Below are 15,266 nucleotides of genomic sequence, written 5' to 3'. Positions count from 1 at the left end.
AAAATGCTGTTATATTTTGAATCTAAGAAAACATAGGTTTATATTGAGAAAGAATGAATCTAAAACAAACTTTTATACAATATACGTCGATGTAATTACTACAAAAAGGGCCTAAAGCAACAGGTGTAGCAACAGTTCCAAAACATATTTTCTGATTAGATGCATGAATTTCAATTCATAATTTCCAATACTTCCATTTGAATCAATGCTTCATCTTCATAATCTATATCTTTGGATTAACCAATGATAACTGGTTCTTGGTGTGGCTTTTCCACCATGTCCAGGAATATTCTGTTCATGAAATTTGCTCCACAGATACGATCCCTGATTCGATTTTTCCTTCTTTGGTGCAATCTGTGCAATCCACCTGTCTTTGATTGGTCAATTGCACCTGTCTTGTTATACAACAATTCATTTGGGTCTAGTCCATTCATAAAGGTCTATGTCTGCTATCTGTTGATACTCAGGTTTGTAGGCAGTTTGATACTTCTCATCTGGAATAAATTTTTCTTTCAGCTTCTGTTTCGTTTCCAGCTTTGAGTTGTCACTAAAACAGTTTGTTGCCTATGTATACTGCTATGTTGAATACAGAACTTCTTTGATTTTTTGGAAGATACAAACTACTATGTTGAATGTGAAACTACATAGATGTTTCTGGTAAACTTTGGGGTTAGCTTTTGGTCTGCTGAAATTAAAACTTAGTAGAGAATTATCAGATTTACATTGCTACTGCAATTTTCCTGTTTAACTCCCTAGACTATTTTCTTAAGGCTTTAAATGCTTAAGTCTTTTACTGTACTCATCTTTTACTCAACCATAGGAAGTTTAAAACAAAATTCCTGTGTCAAGTTACTTTTAAAAACGTAGTAACTATATTACGTGATCAATATCTAACTCTTATTCAGCAACTAGAGTAAGTAAATAACGAAGTGTATTGTACTGCATTACTGATTTGTCATGGTAGATAACTTTGACATGTCCACCGCCCTTAACTGACAAGCGAGCCTTACAGAGGATGCTTTGTTCTTGTAAATCTGTTTTTCACTAAAAAGTTCAGTTGGTATCAATCGTTATGCTCCCTTTTTATTTTCCGTTTGTGATTGTAGATCATCTATTACAGAAAGCCAATTCTGTGAGTCATTAGACTGAAAGTTTTCAGCTTAAGTTGATAGGTCTAATTCCTGCAAATATTTTGCATTGTAAGATGGATAATATTCCATCTTCTGTGGGTTATTTATCAGGAAAATCTTCAGAGTTCTTGAACTTATTGAGATGGTTCACGGTCATTTTCCAGTAAAAACTGATACGTATTTTTCTGAGAGGCGTTTTGCTGCTATAGTGTCCCTTGAATAGTATTCCACCTCAGTATTTTGTGATTCTGACACAATTTTCTCTGAATTTGTTCGATTTAATTAATTCTTCTTCTCCTCTGTGAATAAAATAAATATTCAACTTGGTTTCAATGAATCACAAAAGGCTCCTGGCTTGTCATTTCCCTTCTAAATCCTTTCTTCCTTAAATATTATGTCTCTGGCTTCCATATTTCTTTGTTCAATGGGTAGTAACAATGGATACACATTGTTATATTCACAGTTTTTGAGAAGTATGCACTCAGAACTTTTTCTGTCCCATTTGGGCGTGTTTGTTATCAGTTTGTAGACATGCACAGTGTTATCGAATAATCTCAGGTTTGCTTTCTTCTATAAGAAAGCTTCTCCTGGCATCAGACAGTTCAAAGCTTTTGTTGAAAACCTTTTAATAAGACAAGCTGCGGTGGGGACCAATTCTCTCCCTAAATTTCACAGGTTATTTCACATCAAATATTAAACATATCATGTTTTCTATTATCAGTCTGTTATACTACTTGCAATATTATTTTGCTCTGGAGTGCAGGGTTTGATGCTTAATTCCTTTGGCCTTCAAGAATAAGTTTGGTTTCTCATTTATGTCTGGTCTCTAAGGTCATCCCTGGGTTACTCCAGTGAGAGACTAGCCTTGCACGTGGAGTTTGGAGTTTCAACGAAGCTTAAAATTGGCAGAATTATCTCCAGAACTGATCATGGTCCTTTGGTTCTGAGTCGAGTGAAAAGGATTGAACCAATGATTTCGAAGGTTCTGTGACATGCTGGGCCATGACTTCCTGGACTTGGGCCATAGTTTTGAGAATTGTAAGATTCCCCTAAGTAGTCAGGTGTGCACTATACATTCCAGGCTGCTACTTAGGCAGCTGGCTGTGTGTGGGCTGAACACATGACTTTTTTAGATTAGGCGATACTCTATCAAATCCAGGAAACGATAGCTGTAGGAAACCCAGAAGTATCAGTTGAAGATCGATAGAAATGCCTCCCACAGGTGAGAGTATTAAAATACAAATGGTAAAAAGCCAAATAATTCGCAACAATGTGCCGGAGTTTGAAGTGCTCATGAAAAGCAGTGAAGCTCCCATAATACTAGGTACAGAAAGCTGATTGAAAACTGAAACTGATAGCAGTGAGATTTTTGGGAAAATTTGAGTGTATATCGAAAAGCTAGGTAAATAGGTAATAGAGGTGGTGTATTTGTCACAGTAGACAATCCACTGAAGTGGAAATTGAAGCTATAAGCGAGACTGTTAGGGGAAGATTCAATATCAGGGGTGTGCATAAAAGGCTAATAGGTTCCTTCAGAATGGAAAGATTTAGATTTAGGTGTTCCTTTTTCCCACACACCATTCGAGAGTGGAATGGTAGAGAAGTACTATGAAAATTGCAGAGTAACCATGTAGATGTAGATATAGATGTTCTGTCACCCACCAGACACACATCCTGATGAATTTAGAGAAAACCTCAGTTCACATGTAGGTTAAGTTCCCCAATCATATTGTACTCATCGGTGGAGATTTTAATCATCCAACAATTACTTGGGAAAATTACAATAATGTTAGTGATGGGCATGGTGAGACATCCAGTGCAACTTTACTAAAGGCCTTCTCAGAAAGCTGCCTAGAACATATAGTTAGGAACCCCACTCGTTATGGAATTACTCTGGATCTAATGCCAAAAAATACACCTGACCTCTTTGAGGATGTTCACATCGAAACTGGTATCAGTGACCATGACATGGTTGTGGCAATAATGATTACCAAAGTACAAAGGACAACTAAAACAAGCAGAAAGATATAAATTTTCAGTAAACTAGATAAAAAGTCAGTAGTGTCATATCCCAGCGAGGAACTTTCAGCGCAGGGCTGGAGCATGTAGAGGAACTCTGGTTCAAGTTTAAAAGTGTAGTTGACCATGCACTGTACAGATATGTACCCAGTAGAACAGTTCATGATGATAGGGAACCTCCGTGGTAAAACAGGCAGCTTAAAGAAACTTCTAAAGGAATTGAGATTACTGCATAATAGGTGTAAAACATATCGTAGTGCTAGAGATAGAGATATGCTGAATGAAACATGTTTGCCTGTCAAGGGAGTAATGCATGAAACCTTCATTGACTACCACAGCAGAATATTGTCAAGTGATCTTTCACAGAACTCAAAGAAATTCTGGTTGTATGTAAAGCTTGTTAGTGGCACCAAAGTTGGTCCTAGGAATGAGACAGGAACTGAAACTAAGGGAAGCAATGCAAAAGCTGAAATGCTTAACTCAATTTTGAAATGTTCCTTTGCAGAGGATAACCCAGGAGAATCGCCCCAATCTACTTCTCGTATCAGTGAAGAAATGAATGACATAAGTATTAGTGTCAGTGGTGTTGAGAAACAGTTGAAATGGTTAAAATTGAAGGACGCTCTAGGGCCTGATGAAATCACTGTCATATTCCATACGAAATTGCGGCTGTGTTACCCCCTCTTCTAATTACAATCTATTGTAGATCCCTCAAACAGGACACTGGAAAAAAGCACAGGTCACAATCGTGTATAGGAAGGGTAGTAGAAGTGATCCACAAAACTACCACACTATAGACCTGACATCTGTTTGTTGTAGAATCATAGAACATATTCTGAGCTCAACGTAATGAGGAATGTTGAACAGAATGACCTCCTCAATGTCAACCAGCAAGGATTTCGAAAACATCGATCATGTACAACCAAATAAGCACATGACACACTGAGAGCTTTAGATCAAGGCAACCAGGTAGATGCAGTATTTCTTGATTTCCGAAAAGTATTTGACATAGTACCAAATGTATGCTTATTGTCAAAAGTACAATCATATGGGGTATCAAGTGAAATTAGTGACTGGATTGTGGACTTTTTGGTAGGGAGGATACAGCATGTGATCTTTGATGGAGAGTAATTGTGAGATATAGAAGTAACTTCGAGTGTGCCACAGGGAAGTGTGTTGGGGCCATTGCTGTTGATATTGCATGTTAATGATCTCACAGACAATATTACTAGTAAAATCAGGCTTTTTGCAGATGATGCAGTTATCTATAATGAAGTACTATATAAAAGGATGTGTATAAATATTCAGTCAGATCTTATAAGATTTCAAGATGGTGCAGGTATTGGCAACTTGCTCTAAACGTTCAGAAATATAAAATTATGCACTTCACAAAACGAGAAAATGTAGTATCCTATGACTATAGTATCAATAAGTCACTGTTTGAATCGGACAAACTCGTACAAATACCTGGATGTAACACTTTGTGGAATTGGTTAACTCATACGAATAACTTGGTGTAACACTTTGTAGGAATATGGATCACATAGGTTCAGTCATAGGTAAAACAGATGCTAGACTTCGGTCTATTGGTAGAAAACTGGGAAAATGCAGTCAGTCTACAAAGGAGATTGCTAACAAATCACTTGTGAGGCCCTTTCTAGAATATTGCTCCAGTGCGTGGGGCCTGTACCAGATAGGACTAACAGCGGATATTGAACATATGCAGAGAGGGGCAGCACAAATGTTCACAGGTTTGTCCAATGACAGATGTAAGATATCCCGAGAAAGTCTATCAACAAAGTTTCAAGAACTGGCCTTAAATGACTACTCTAGGAATATACTACAATCCCATATTTATTGCTCACATAGGGATCATGAGGATAAGATTAGAATTACTGCACGCACAGAGGTATTCAAACAATAATTTTTCCAATGCTCCACACATGAATGGAACAGGAAGAAACCCTAATAACTGATACAATGGGATGTACCTTCTGCCATGCACCTCACAGTGGTTTGCAGAGTATAGATGTAGATGTAGATGCAAATCTGAATGCGTTGATTCCAAAATCCTTTTACCCTTAGAAGTCAAATGTGGATTGGAAAGTCTAGCTTTCTTACCTTCTATGAGTTGATTCTGAATGACTCATTTACATTTGATGTCACTGAGCAAACAAATGTTTCCATAACGTCGTAGTGCTATGGGTTTACGTCATTAGACAAGAATGCAGAGATTTCTTTAACAATGTGATTACTTTGTTGATGCAGTTTATACATACATTAATTAAGCATGCTGTACCTATCAATTTCTCCTCTGCATCATGATTATTCTTCTTAAGGTGCCTTCTCCTGATGGAGGCTAGTGATGCACATAGCCAAACTGGATGTGACGTTGCAGAATGGAAGACCTCTTCTGACATGCGATTATACCATCTTTGAATATCTTTCAGCTACGATTTCATTCGTCTCCCAACAGACATTTACCCTTCTATTTTTCTGTTCAACGATAAGTTGTAATAATTGATATCTTTCGCCTCTTGTAATGTGTCCTAGATGCTGAGTCTTCCTTTGTTTTATAGTTAGCAATCATTCTTATTGCATTTTCATCCAATGAAGGATTTCTAAGTTTAAAATTTTCAGCTTCCAGTATGCATAAGAGACAGTGACATAGATACATTTCAAAAGCATCAATCATTTTCTCTAGATATTGGTGAAGGATATAGCTTTTGCATCAATAGAGAAAAACAGTGAACGTATAGCAATGACTTTTTCCCATTCTCAGATGCATACTAAAATCTGACCTTACAAAAAGATCTGATCTCTCACACTGCTTATCTATAACAGTGTCCAAGTACTTCAAGAAGGAATCTTGTTCAATCTTTTTTCCTTTCGTTGACAAGGTTGCTTGATTTCTTCTCTTAGAGAAGACTACAACTTTAGTCTTGGAACTATTGGCAAACATGCCAAACTCTTCAGTGAATGGGACTATATTGTCTGTCATATGTTGGAGGGCAGGTAGATTATTTACTATGGCAACAGTGTCATCTGCAAAATCTAATATTATTAATTATCTTTCGATCTATAAGGATGCTGTTAGTTTCTTCTACCAACACTAGCCTGAAAATTGCTTTGGAGTAAATGTTAAACATGATTACAACTCGAGAAATGACTGAGTAGCCCTGTTCCACTATTATGCTTATGTGAAGCTAAGTTATACTCATTTGTCTGTAATGATACAGTGTATCTACAACTTGTTCCTTTAATGGAAAAGTACTCACCATTAGCTACAACTAATTGTGAACTGAGCTCTGACTTTCTGAAATTTCAGTCACGTATGTGTGTGTCATATATCTCATCTGTCATGCACTGCCTCAATTGCTCATATGGTAAATAAGTCTTTATAGGAAGCTGTGTTTTCTCTCTTCCTTTTACTTTATACATTACATGTCAATGTATTAGCGCTGAAGGAATTCACAATGTCAGCACTCTGTATCTATGTCCCTGACCTATTTTTGCCAACTTTCCTTTCACCTGATCCAATACTGAAGTCTAGTCAGAGCGACATGTGATTTTCTTTGCTTCAAATAAAATGTGTTTTCTGTAATCGTTTGGAATTCTCTAGTCTTTCAGGAAAACGTAATTATAGAATGAAACTAAAAATCAAATATTTATTTGTAACGCAGAAAGAGTAAAACACGACGAACTGTTACACAAAATAAAAGCATGAAACAACTACAGAAACCGTCTATAGGAACAGCTGTAGCTAAGGAACGAAAGACGAATGCTAGTAGAGCCAAAAGTATGGATACAAATTCTTGGTAAAAATTAATTATTGCATGCACTGCGCACATTCAGATCTGCCATTACAACATAATCATTTCGAAGTAGCTTCATTCCAAAAACGAGCACCAATCTTGATTGGCTGGATGACGTCATGAACATTAGGCAATCAGCATCAGCATTTCAGAGCAGACTAACAGCATGGGGCTGTATTTAAGTTCTAATTGGAAGGCGAAGAAATAAATACATAAATAAATAATTTACAGCTTCAAACCATTTACTTATAGCGAATATGGCAGACTTCATGTAGAGAACGCACAGATGAATTTTATGGTGCTATTGACAACAATGGTAAAGACAAAACTGCACTTGTGCTAAGAGAAAAGTTCTTTTTATGCTGCCTGAAATGGCATCCTATTTCTGATTTGTAAGTTTTTGTGGTATGCTATAATCTGGGTTAGAATGATTTGAAGTGGTCACAAGCCAGAGCAGTGCAGTGCTTCGTAATATGAAGTGACTTCTCATAATATAATTTTGGGATCAGTATCTGCTACCAGAATACTAACAGGATGAACCAAAAAGCACTAAAGTGAGTAAAATCCATTGCTACTTAAGATTACTTCTACACATTTATATCAACTTACTTTCACTACTACATAGTAGTCTGCGTAGTTCAATTCAAACTGGATGTTATGGAATGGAATGGAACATCGAAACATTCCACAATGCATTTAAAAGAGCGGCAATAACACAAATGATAAATGGAACAGAAGGGATGTTAATGCCAAGGAGTCTTGGGAAGGAAGTTTTGATCCTGATTCTGGTAGGGGGACAGCAGCAGTATCAGCTCACACTGGAAGTTAACCTATTAATTTTGCACTCATTCATGTTAAGGCAGTAAACTTTGTGCATTTCTGTCTTCTTAATCCACATTTTATTGTTTGCATATTTTTGGTGATACTTTGTGAAGATTCCAGGAGGACTTTGGTATTTTTGCTATGAATAATCTTCCATAAAAGGTGATATTTGAAAGTGAAAACTGCTTTAAGGTAGTCAAAGACTAACCCTACAGTGTGCATAAACGGGGACATAAATTTACAAAAGAATAATCATAAAAAAATTTTATTTGCGAGTCAGCTATATGGACAGTGAAAAATATAGTTGTTTTTGACGTTATTTGGAATTAGAAAGAAAGCAAAACGCAACTGATAAGATAAAAATCTCTAAAAGCCTCCTGAATATTTTTGTTGTGTATATATATTTATGTTTTCTTGAGAAGATAAAGGTTGATGTTTGTAAATATTTCGATGTCCCTTTCCGTAACAGTGTGGAAAATTTCCAATACAACCTGTCTCAATTTTATCAGTTATAATGTTTGCTTTGGCATTAATGGTTGGTTGGTTTGTGGGCTTGAAGGGACCAGACTACTAGGGCCATAGGTCCTTTTTGCCATTAATAAAATCCATAATCCCAAGTTCATTATTTCTGGTACTGTATTACCACTTTTTATGACATGGATGCTTTCTCATAACCTCACTTTCACTATTAGGTATCACACAAAGTGTCTCATAACCTCATGTTCACTGTTGGGTATGTAATGGACTAAGCAAAGTGACATTACATTGATATCTATTTCACAATGGCATATATTTATATTTTGTTCCATTCACGTCCAGACTCCATTGTGAACAGATTTTTAAGCCTAATGTCAGCGTCAGAGAAGTTGCTGCTGTACGAGGTAACGTTGACCACGTCACTGTATGGAGAGTGCTACGGGAGAACCAGTTGTTTCCCTATCATGTACAGCATGTGCAGGCACTATCAGCAGCTGATTGGCCTCCACGGGTACACTTCTGCGAATGGTTCATCCAACAATGTGTCAATCCTCATTTCAGTGCAAATGTTCTCTTTACGGATGAGGCTTCATTCCAACGTGATCAAATTGTAAATTTTCACAATCAACATGTGTGGGCTGACAAGAATCCGCGCACAATTGTGCAATCACGTCATCAACACAGATTTTCTGTGAACGTTTGGGCAGGCATTGTTAGTGATGTCTTGATTGGGTCCCGTGTTCTTCCACCTACGCTCAATGGAGCACGTTATCACGATTTCATACGGGATACTCTACCTGTGCTGCTAGAACATGTGCCTTTACAAGTATGACACAACATGTGGTTCATGCATGATGGAGCTCCTGCACATTTCAGTCGAAGGTTTCATACGTTTCTCAACAACAGATTCGGTGACCGATGGATTGGTAGAGGTGAACCAATTCCATGGCCTCCACGCTCTCCTGACCTCAACCCTCTTGACTTTCATTTATGGGGGCATTTGAAAGCTCTTGTCTACACAACCCCGGTACCAAATGTAGAGACTCTTTGTGGTTGTATTGTGGATGGCTGTGATACAATACGCCATTCTCCAAGGATGCATGAGCTTATCAGGAATTCCATGCGACGGAGGGTGGATGCATGTATCCTGTGCTAATGGAGGACATTTTGAACATGCCCTGTAACAAAGTGTTTGAAGTCACGCTGGTACGTTCCGTTGCTGTGTGTTTCCATTCCATGATTAATGTGATTTGAAGAGATGTAATAAAATGAGCTCTAACATGGAAAGTAAGCATTTCCAAACACATGTCCACATAACATATTTTCTTTCTTTGTGTGTGAGGAATGTTTACTGAAAGTTTGGCCGTACCTTTTTGTAACACCCTGTATACTCTAGTATTACATACTGATGTTCATGTGGCTGTTTTAAATTCACTGTACAGCAATAAGTATTTCCAGAATGAAATTCTGCAAATATCCCCCATCATGTGGCTAAACCATGTCTCCCAAATACTCCTCTTCCTCCAGGAGTGCTAGTCTTGTAATTCTTGCAGGAGAGCTTCTTTGAAGTTTGGAAGGTAGGAGATCAGATATTAGTAAAAATAGAGCTGTGAGGACAGATCATGAGTCGTGCTTGGGTAGCTCAGTAAGTAGAGCACTTGACCACAAAAATCAATGGTCCTGGGTTCGAGTCTCAGTCCAGCACACAGTTTTAACCTTCCAGGACTGCCAGACAGGTGATGTGGAATAACACTAGACACCAAAAACCAAGCAGGGCTCTATGGAGTGGAAAGACGCTGGTTTCTCCAGTATGAAAGAAATTCAAAGTGAGTGCTGGTAGTAAAGTACTTGTGACAGTGTTCTGGGATATGCATATTATGTTGCTGGCAGACTTTGCTGAACACAGGACCACGGTGAATGCTGTAGTCTACACTAAAACTCTGGTTAAGTTGCATTGCTTCCTTCATGACAAAAGTCCCAACACACGATGTTAAACTTTTCATGACGATGTTCACCCCCATGTTTCTTCTCCTGTCCATGAGAAAATCGCCATATTTGGGTAGGAGGTGCTCCAGCATCCACCATACAGACCTAACTTTGCACTATCGGACTTTCATTCCTATGGTTACATGAAGAGCTTCCTGGCCAATAAGCACTTTGTAGCAGACGTGCAGTGAAATCAGCAGTCCACAGATGGCTATGCTCCAACCAAACTGGGGTTCTATAAACAGGGCGGACTGAAAGTACTATAGTGATGGGAGAAACGTGTTGAGAATGTTGGTGAAATGTACAAAATTCGGTAAAAGATGTAAGTTAAATGGTGATTTTTTTTTGTTTTTCTACCTATTAAACTTGTTAGTAATAAAATTATTGTAAATTACTTTTCGATCTTCCCTCATATTTTTAGAAAATATTTTGGAGAATACGCTGATTGTGGATATGCTTTGTGAAATGGTGAGTTGGATGGAGGGGGGAGGGCTATGTATGTACAAAAGTAAGAACACACAATTAACATAGATCCCTCCCCCAACTCGCCATTTCACAGAGCTTATTCACAATCAGCATATTCTCCAACACAAGTTTCAAAAATAGTACTGTAACCTAAAGAACGATAGTCAATTTTGTTGACAACATAACGTAAAATAACAACAGTAAAACGATAATTTCATATTAGGCTAAAAAATAACAGTGAAAATCATTATTAATTGCGGATGTCTTACTGGAGGACAATAATTGGGACAATAATTACAGCTTTACTGCGAATATCAGGCAGCCATATGAACACCAGTATGTAATACTACTAATGTTTCTGTTAGTAGTTTCACTAATGTAATACTGTAATCTCAGTAATTGTTATGTATTATCATGCAAAAATTGTTATATGCTATTGAACATGAACAAATGAAACCACTAAAGATGGAGAAACTTCTCTGAAACATGTTTGTTCAATAAAACAAGAGCCCGCATCTCGTGGTCGTGCGGTAGCGTTCTCGCTTCCCATGCCCGGGTTCCCGGGTTCGATTCCCGGTGGGGTCAGGGATTTTCTCTGCCTCGTGATGGCTGGGTGTTGTGTGATGTCCTTAGGTTAGTTAGGTTTAAGTCGTTCTAAGTTCTAGGGGACTGATGACCATAGCTGTTAAGTCCCATAGTGCTCAGAGCCATTTGAACCATTTTTTTGAATAAAACAAGAAAAATTGCGGTTGCTGAAGAGCGATCCAAATTTCCATACTTCATATTTGTAATTAAATTTAGTACTACTGTGAAGAATAGTCGTTACACAGTGATTGTGCTGATATGTAGGATTTCTATTAGGATCATGAATGGTCCTAGATATTTAAAGGCAGAAATAAACTTTGTATTTCAACTTTAACGTAATATTTATATTGACGCTGTGAAGAACCGTATTTTAAATAATACCTTGTAAAGTGAAAAATATTCTTAAACCATGCGACAGAAACCTTATTCCAACATTGAACAGTGTCTTATAATCGCTTATTTGCTTAGTTGAAGTGCATTATTTTGGCAAGAAGCTTATGTTTCATGTACACAAACCTCTTATACTTACAACGTTTACGACATAATCAAATGATTCAAGATATGTGCAAGCATGTGCTTATTGCAGAAACACAATGAAAGGTGGAGGATCATGTATTTATGTTAAGAATAGTATTGAATTTAAGGTCAGAAGTGATATTATCATGCTAAGTGTAGACAAAGATTTTGAAGTGTCAGCAATTTTAGATAGTTGCTATAAATATGCCCAACAAACTAACTATATTATGTGTACACCGTTCTCCCAGTGGTAATTTAGATATATTCTTTTTAAAACTTATAGAAAGCATAGGATTAGCGTTGACTCTGAAACATAATATCCTTTTGTGTGGGGACTTAAACATAAATATAGCTTAAACAGATGACACCAGTAACACATTTATGAATATCCTGCATAGTTTTGGCATGTCATCACTAGTCAACTGTGCAACAAGAATAACCACACATTCATCATCTACCATTGACCGTTGTAATGGTACTTGAATTACATATCGATGTATCAAAGTACCTCTACATTAATGAAATCAAATCTGAATGTTGTCCCAGAAATATGTCAACTACTTTACAGAAACACAGTAGAATATTGCTGGTATCGAGAGGTTGAGTTGAGGTGCCGTAATTGTTATGTAATTCAAGTACCATTACACCGTGTACCTAGATACAGGCAGAGAAAACTGTGATGGACTTGTTAAAAATCTGGAACTGTCTGACCATTTATGTCAGATTATAACAGTAAAAGCTTGTGTAAAAATAGATTCAAAACTGTACATATATAAAAGAGTCTACTCTCCATCTGCTGTGCAAAGGGTTTCCTTAAAGTTAACACATTAAAGTTGGGAAGGAATATATACAGAAACTAAAGTGAATTGCAAATTCTCCAATTTTATATCTGAGTTTAAATTAAAATTTGAACAAACAATCCCCAAAGCATTAATTTCTTTTGGAACACCCACCAAAAATAAATGGATTACTAAAGGAATTAGAAAATGCGCTCAAACTTGTAAATACCGAAACTACATTAAAAAGGACAATAGTGATCCAGTTTTCTTGCACTACTACAAAAACTACAAAAGGATCTTCAGGAAGGTACTCAAACTGCAAAAAAATCAGCCAGCGATAGGTTCATAAATTTAGCCTATAATAAAAGTAAAGCTACATGAGCTGTAGTGAAACAAGAAACAGGAACTGTGAATAAGAGAGGTACAAATACAAAAATCAAGAACAAGGAAAACTTAGAAAGTAACCTAAAAGAATTAGCAATTTATTTGAACACCTACTTTAGCAGTATTGCAACGACGTTACAGAAAAATTTTCCAAGAAGTGCCAATCAACCAATACAGAAGCATATAGAAAACTCAGTGGTATTGCTTCCAACTACTGATGAGGATGCATGCAATATTGTAAGGCAATTAAAGAAAAAAAACTCAGCAGGTTTAGATGAAATTCCAATGTGTGTGCTGAAAAAATGCATAAGTGGTATCAAAGCTCCACTAACAGAAATCATAAATGAATGTTTCAAAACTGGTTGCTTCCCTGACTACCTGAAGCACGCCAAAATTTTGCCATTGCACAAGAAAGGTGACATAGAAAACGTTGAGAACTACAGACCAATAGCCCAATTGTCATGCTTTTCCAAAGTGTTAGAAACAATAATGTAAAACAGGCTTATGAGCTAGTAAATTCAACCTCCCTTGGGATGACCAGCATAGTTTGAGGCCTGGTAGAGGAACAGAATCTGCAATAGCACAATTTACAAAAACAGTTTTAGAAGCACTAGATGAGAACTGCAATGTATCCGACCTTTTCCTAGACCTGTATAAGGCATTTGATACAGTTGACCACCAGAAGTTGTTGCATAAGTTAGAGGCACTAGGAGTAAGGGAGTGGTTCTCAAATGGTTTCGTTCATATCCAGAAAACAGAGTACAGTCAGCAGAGATCACACATGTATCCAGTGGCTCAAAGTACATTGAGAAACATATATCTGATCCACAATATATCAGTACTGGGGTCCATCAAGGAAGTGTACTGGACCCAGTATTGTTTCTGGTGTATATAAATGATTTCCCACACATTATCAGCCACGGAGAGAAGATATTGATTGCTGATGACAGCAACACAGCAATCGCCAGTACGACACTAGCACAAATGCTGGAAAATTCTACTGAAGTGCTGAGGGACGTTCACAAATGATCTCAGGAAAACAAAGTAGCTCTCAACATAAAGAAAACAAATACAATATGCTTCAGAAGGAACAGAAAACATAGTCCCTTAAATTTGAAAGTAGATAACATCTCCATAGATGATGTACCTACAACAAAATTGTTAGGGTTGCACATTGACAGCCAAATGAAGTGGAATGAACATGCTATGAAACTCTCGAAAAAGGTATCCACAACGTGTTATACACTTAGAGTCCTTGTATCCGCAAGCAGTAATGAATGTTTGAGAACTGTATACTTTAGTTATGTTTTCAGTGATCAGATATGGTATTATTTTCTGATGACACAGTGCTCAGAATTTACAAACAGTATTTAAAGTGCAAAGAGAGCAGTAAGAATTATAACGAAAAGCAATAAGAGGGCCCACCGCAGAAAACTTTTCAAAATGTTAGAAATTCTAACTGTTCCTTGTGAACGTATATTCCAAACCATAGTGTACATCAAGAAAAATATAGAAAAATATAGCACAAATAGCTGTTTTCATAACTATAGTACAAGACCAAGTCACTGTCTTCACCTAGACAGGAAGAATAAACATAAGACTCAAAATAGTTTCTTGTATGAAGGTGAAAAACTGTATAACAAACCGCCACAGAAAATAAAAGAAACAGATAACATGTACCACCTTAGGAAAAATCTTAAATTGTTTTTGCAGGAACAAACTGTATAAATATGTGTATGTACGCAAACTGACAACATCCATTCATTTTAAAATGTCCACGGATGGCTAAATAAATGTGTTTTCGAAGGAACGAACACAGAATATAGCAGTGAGACCTAGCGGCAGGTGTTGACGCCTGGACGATGGTAGGGGAATCGAAATCGTGCAGAAAACTAAAACGCCTTTTAACTTTCGTAACTTATGAATATATTGGCATGATAGTGTACAAATAGTGTTGTTTCACATCTAAGCTGACTTCCTTGAGTGGTGGTGTGGGCATGCACGTCCAAATAATCCATGCCATAAGAAACCTGGGTTGAAGCAGGGTTCACACACGCATCTAATATGGCGCCACAGCCTGTGGCTTGCTGTAGTGATATCGTGAGCTACCGTTCACACAGGACGCCACAAATTTTACGTAGTTGCACAGCTTTCAATATGGAGCCCACTGAAATCGAATGGACGAGTATGAAAGTTGTAGTGCAGATTATAGACTTAGAATTGTGACAAGAGTTAAACAAAAGGAAGACGAAATCCAAATGTTGGATTCGAAAATAAATTTACCACAG

The sequence above is a fragment of the Schistocerca nitens genome, chromosome 1 (assembly GCF_023898315.1).
Source record: "Schistocerca nitens isolate TAMUIC-IGC-003100 chromosome 1, iqSchNite1.1, whole genome shotgun sequence".
Lineage (NCBI taxonomy): Eukaryota > Metazoa > Arthropoda > Insecta > Orthoptera > Acrididae > Schistocerca > Schistocerca nitens.
Note: the sequence above shows the minus strand (reverse complement) of the source record.